At 51.3% G+C, this 6,000-nt stretch overlaps 1 protein-coding gene across 4 annotated transcripts in view; it reads left to right on the top strand.

The window, feature by feature from the left end:
• The first annotated feature begins 816 nt into the window (after window positions 1–816).
• Window positions 817–6,000, top strand: part of Tln2 (talin 2) — a 419,063-nt gene continuing 413,879 nt past the window's right edge. For all 4 annotated transcript variants that reach the window (XM_076576578.1, XM_042281192.2, XM_006979299.4 and 1 more), the window contains exon 1: window positions 817–954. The gene's annotated coding sequence lies outside the window, so the exon portion shown is untranslated. The remainder of the gene's footprint in view (window positions 955–6,000) is intronic.

The raw sequence follows: 6,000 nt of genomic DNA, 5'->3' as shown, positions 1-6,000 counted from the left end.
AAATCCCCAACTCCATTTATACATCATAATTTTAAAGAAAAGAGATTTTTGTGATTTATTCTCCTGTCCCTTCACAATATTACCTAAGATAACTTTCACATTTTACCCTGCCACCCCAGCATTTCCCAGCTCTGTTAATACAGGGGATACATAACTGTATTCCAGGGCACGATAACAGGAGACATAAATAAGTAAATGAATAAATAAACAGATAAATAAATAAAGCAAGCCAGGTGTGGTGGCAGAGGTCTTTAATAGGGATTAAAGACCTATTAATTCGTTCGGGGAGGCAGAGGCAGGCAAGGTTATCTTGAGTTTGAGGCCAGCCTGGTCTTCATAGTGAGACATTGTCTCGAATTAAAAACAAAACCAGTGCAATAGGCAACATGCCCTTTGCTACCCATCTTTCTGGAAGAGTCGTTCCCTACATCCAGGTGACCTGGGAGGCGGGTTTGTGTGTCTGCCTGCTGAAGGACGCAGGCTCCTGTGGGTTCCCGCCACTCGCGGGGCTGGATCCAACCTGGTAACCTCCAGGACCGGGCCGGTGGTCCGGGAGAGGCGCTCGGAGGACTCAGAGGCCCTGTCCCAGCAGATGCCTGGTCCCCATGCCGCCTCATCCCTCTCCAGATCCGAGCCCAGTGTCTGGGGTAGCCGGGGGTGTCCCTTGCGCCTCTCCCACCCAGGATCCACCACAGCTTCGCGCGCGCCCCCATCCCGCGCCCGGGGTGCGGACACCCAGGAGCCGGGTGGCGAGCTCCGCCGCGCCGTCCCCCAGTGATGACGCGCTTCCTGCCCTCCCGGCGCTCGCGGGCCGTGCGCTCGCGCTCGCCCTCGGCTCCGGTTCCGCGCCCGGAGCCAGCGGCGGCGGCGGCGGCGGCGGCGGCGCAGCGGGAGCGGAGCCGGCTGCACTCGGGGGCTGGCGCTCTGCAATGAGACAGTAGCTGCATCCCCGCGGTAAGGCGCGGCGCGTGGCGCTACCCTGCTCTCCAGCCTGCATGCGCGCTGCAGGGATTTCCAGTGCCTTTTCCCTCCCCTCTCCAGAAGGAATATGTGGGTGGTTTTCTTCTCGGGTTTGCATCTCGTAAGTGATGTCAATGTAGAAAAACCCTGTCAAGCTTCTAGATTTCATTTCCTAGGAGGGTTTTTTTTTTTTCAAGAAAAATAAATTGCAACGAATGCACCTGTCTATTGCACATGTAGGTTTCGCCGCACTCAGCCCGGGTGCCGGGCTTTGCAAATAGTCTTTCAGCTGGTGCCGGAGAGCTGATCGCTAGCCTTAGGTAGCTGGTCCCCTCCTGGGCTCCCTCCTCGGGTTTCCGGTAACGGGGTCGGAAAAGCGGCCCGGTCTGCACCGAGGGGGTCCCCTAGACCCCCGCCAGGGCCCTGGCGCCGACAGAGTTGGCGGAGGGCAGAGCGGCTTCATTCCAGCACTGGCTGCCCCGACTTCCAGCGCCACTTTGCAAACAAGTCTCCCGCCCCGGCTTTCGGCGAAAGGCACCCGGGGCTGCTTCCCAGCGCCCCACTCTTGAGACCTGCGGGTTGCGCGACTCCCCTTTTCCCTGGTCATCTCGCTACTAGACAGCTGCTAGTCGCCGACCACTCGTTCGGGGAAAGCGCGGAGCCGAGAGCGAGGGCAGGGTTTGGATCCAGCGCGGCGGCCTCGCGTATCCTTCCCCGACCCCCAGGAGCTGAGATTTCGCGCCGGCGGGGATCGTGAGGGACCTAGAGACTGGCAATTCGGGGCCCAAGGAACGACGTTTGAGGGCGCCATATTTCCAGTGGGTTTCAGAGAGGCTAAGGGGGCGCCCACTTTCCGAAGCGCCCGGGGGAGGCCGGAGCGATTGTCGCTGGGAAAGTTTGCGCGCCCGGGCGAGCTAGGAGGCGGCTGTCCCCACAAGGGCGCGCAGACTGCAGCGTGTCGCCCAGGCCGAGCCAGGCTGAGTCTGGGGGGAAGAGAGGCGCAGGGGACCGAAGCGTGCAGCTCGCTGGTGTCACGGTGCAGCGGAGTCGTAGCATTTGGGGCTGCGAGGCGCAGAGCACACGCCCCTCTTTTCCCCAGGCCACCGCCGCCAGCGCTCCGCCGGAGCCGTGCGCACCGCCGCTTCCCCGGCCCCATTGCACGTTGCAGAGCTTTTCCTCCAGGACCTCTTTTTCCCTCAGCATCACGGCTCGCGGGGTGTTCCACCTGGCGCGGGAGCTCACTCCTGGCTGGAGAGGAAGCGACTAGGTTCGTAGATGGGGCAAAGGCCTGGCTTATGTGGATCAGCCTGAAACCTCCTGTCGTCTCCTGGTTTGTGGAAGCGACTAGTGTAGCAACCGGCGGCTGCGTGCAGGGCTCTCACTGTGTGGCACCGGCTGGAGGAGGAAAGGGGGGCGTTTCCCAAAGTCGGGGCTTCAGGTGACACGTGGGAAAACTTGTTTTCTTGCTGCTGGTGATGGAACAGAGATGGAAGGAAAGGAAAGGAAGGAAGGTTAATGAAAAACTAAATCCGGATTCTTTCCAGAGAACGGGAGAGGAGTGAGCTGAAGTGTATGGTGTTGTAGAGGACAGACACAATTAAAGACAGAGGAGTAGGAGGTGTCCCGGGGAAGCGCACCCCGAAATACACGTAATTACGAGCACTATGGTGCTCAAAGTGACACTTTTGATTCTGATAGCCCGTGGTCGAGGGAACTGACATTCACTATGTCCTAGCTCCCGGACGTGGTGACTTACTAGAAGTGGGCCTGTGGGGGAATCTTTACTTTTGTACATCGACAGTGACCCCGGCTTTGTAGTGAAGGGGCAGGGCAGAGTGTGTTTGCTGAGCTGTGATTGGCTGAGTGCTGGAATGTGTTAGCTTTTCTCCTTGGTGTCTTAATGAAACTGTCACAGTAGTGAGATCATGTCAGCTCTTGGGGTCTTCATCACTGGAAGACATTCCGGGAAGGACCACAGGAACCTAACGGGGTGGGGGGGTGGTGGGGGAGCAGAGCTTTCCATTAGGGAGATATGCCCCTGACATCAGCAGCCGCCTGGGAGCTTCATTAAAGTGCCTCCAGTGTGAAAGTTAACCCTTTCAGTTTAAGAGGTTGTCTCTTCTTTGATCCACACCATGGAGATCTCTGTGCAGAAGTGAGGAGGAAGAGTGGATGTGACGCTTGGCCTTGAGAAGGGCTGGTGGTGTGCGTGCAAGAAATGCTTTTTCTTTTCCTCCCTTTTAATTTGAACACTAGAAGAGTGGAAAAGACTGAGATGACACTTATCCAAAATTAGAATAGCTCATGTTTGGGAGAACTAACTGCTGAAAGCCCTCTCCCCTTAAATTACATTGAAATTCCCAGGCTTAGAGGAGAGGTGGAACCCTGAATTCGAGGCGCGGACAGTTCTCAGTCAGTCTACGTTGGGCCTTTGTATCCCTTTTCATTTATGTAGGAAATGCTATGGGATTGTGAGGGTCACAGTTTTGGGCTTTGTGTTTTAGGCTATCTCCAAGGAGAAGTGAAAATTTCCAAACTTGATCCTTTTAAGTTGCTATTCAGTACAGGTGTGGGCTATGTGTGTGTTTAAACCTCACCATATTTTTTTTGCACAGCTTTTAAACGTGATGCAATGAAAATTAATTAAAAAGCGTTTTAAAAAGATTTTTTAAAAATTACATTTATTTGTACATCTAGCTACCTATCTCTCTATATATTTTTTTTGTGTGTGTGGGTGGGGGAACACCATAAGGCACCCTGTGTAGAGGTCCGAAGAATCAACTCTTTTACCATGTGGCTCTCTGGGATTGAATTCAGATCATAAGGCTATGTGGCAAGGGCTCTTTACCAGTCAGCCTCAGAGATGCTTTATTTCCAGTCCTCTAATATTTAATTTCAACTGGATTACCTTAATATTTATTTAGTTTTGTATGCCTCTTTCACCAGGTATTATTAGCCAGGCTTTGCTGTTTCTTGCCTGATTCTTACTATTGTAACTTCATAGCCTGATCCAAGTGCCTGATTTTATTTCCCCCAGTGAGATTTTGTAACTTCAAAAGGGTTAGAAAAGTGCCTTTGTGAGTTGGAAAGTTGCCTATCAGTTTACCAGGCCGTGTGACAGGTGGTGTGTGTGCATGTGGCATGCCCAGGCTCTTCGGATGGTGTCTGCCACTTGTGATCTGTGACATTCTTGCTCCAGGACTTTTGAGTCAGAATACTTTCTTGGGGATTTTGGGTGGTGTTTGACTAACAGGAAGTACTAAAACCAGTTAAATCATTCAAAACAATTTTTTATTAGGTACAAAAAAATGTTTAAAGACAAGAAGAAAAATATAACAAGGAGGCCAGCATTCTAGAATTATAGCTTAACAAACCCAACTGGTGCCTTTTTAATTACAGTATTTACCCCGTTCGGAACTTTTTAATCCTATTGCTTTTATATTTAATAACAAGCTGAGCTAAAACACAAGCCAAACACAACTATTACAAATAATGGGGATAAGTGGTTGGTGTTTTCCCTAAAGTTGAACTCTTCCAAACTCTCTTGCTTCTCCTTCCCTAACAAGCAGGGAAAACTCAAAAGATAAGGAAGTCTTAGAGGGTAAAACACAAGTGAAGAAGACCAGACCTGGGGAGCCGGGCTCCTCCTGAAGGCTGACCACTTCAGCAATCTTTGTCTTCTTGGCCCTTGCCATATGGCAAGCTGAGCACAAGATTCCGTGGTCCTTAGAGCCGCCCTTCACGTGTGCTCTGAGTTATATTTGCAGCCTATTTCACAGTGGATTTTCAGAGCGCACATCAGGCCCACATTTTTGTCTTGTTCTTAACCAACAATTCCATTTCTACCAACTGATTCTATCTACCACACTGTTCTAAGAGCCTAGAGCAACTCGCACACATTTGGGTTTCTTTTTTACTCTCCTGCCTTTGGCTTTAGCAAACAGAATTCTCTGTGTCTTCCATTCGCGTATGCAGTAAAAGCTCCAGGGGGTTTATCTTGCTCCTCTGATAAGACAAACCTGCCCTCACCCCACACATCATATCCCTGGAGGGTAGTGCTCTTGTTTTGTATTTATCTAGTAGATAAGGTGGGAGGAGATAAGTGTGATTAAGTGGTTTATGGAGCACAGAACTATCAAAAGATGCACACAGGAAGAACAGGCAGCTCCCACAAGAGAAGCAGACTCGGTCGGGGCTGGAGAGAGGGCTCAAAGGTTAAGTGAGAGCGATTGCCGCTCTGCCAAAGAACCCAGGTTCTGTTCCCAGCACCCATGTGGCAGCTCCTTGCTATATGTAATTCCATTTGCAGTGGATCTGATTCCTTCTGGCCTCTGCAGGCACCAGGAATGCATATATATATACACAATGGCAAAAACAAACAAACAAACAAACAAACAAACAAACAAACAAACAGAAAATACACACAAAACCCACTCATACACATATGATAAAAATAGAAAAGGGAGCTTCACTTTTTTTTTTTTTTTTTTGAGACAAGACCCCATTCTCGTCCTCATTTCAGGTTCCTGAACACCCTCAACCTCCTTGACCCCGTCCCTTTATCTCACTTTGCTGAGTAACCTACCCTTGATTAGACTTGCCCTCTGCTCCGCTTTTGCCGCCCTAGCCCCTGGCTAATGAGCCTGGGTGGAGAAGCCACAGGGCCATCTGCACTGGCAAGCTCTTGATGTATGACCATGAATCCCGAGGGGCCTCTTGACACTGCCGGGCCCACTGTGCTTCTCATCTGAAATTGCTCTCAGCTGGTGCCTTGGCTGCCTTCACTAAGATGCTGTTTCGCGCTAGCCTCGACCTTGTCTTCCTGCATTGAGTCCGCTGAGTGACGAGTGAGGATTTCTCATCTGCCCTGCCCTTCACTCTCTCTTAGCCCTTCTCCTTTCCCGTCCATACTGACTCTAGAGACCCTCTTTGATGGGGTTGTCTGCACTGGGGATGATGCTCTAGCTTCTTCATCCCAGGCAAAGAGCATCACCATCAGCAAGTGAAGCCCCTTGACCCCATGTCCTAGCCCTTCCCCTC

This window comes from Peromyscus maniculatus, chromosome 7 (genome assembly GCF_049852395.1).
Source record: "Peromyscus maniculatus bairdii isolate BWxNUB_F1_BW_parent chromosome 7, HU_Pman_BW_mat_3.1, whole genome shotgun sequence".
In the NCBI taxonomy this organism is placed as follows: Eukaryota; Metazoa; Chordata; class Mammalia; order Rodentia; family Cricetidae; genus Peromyscus; species Peromyscus maniculatus.
This window is presented reverse-complemented; position numbering and strand designations above follow the sequence as displayed.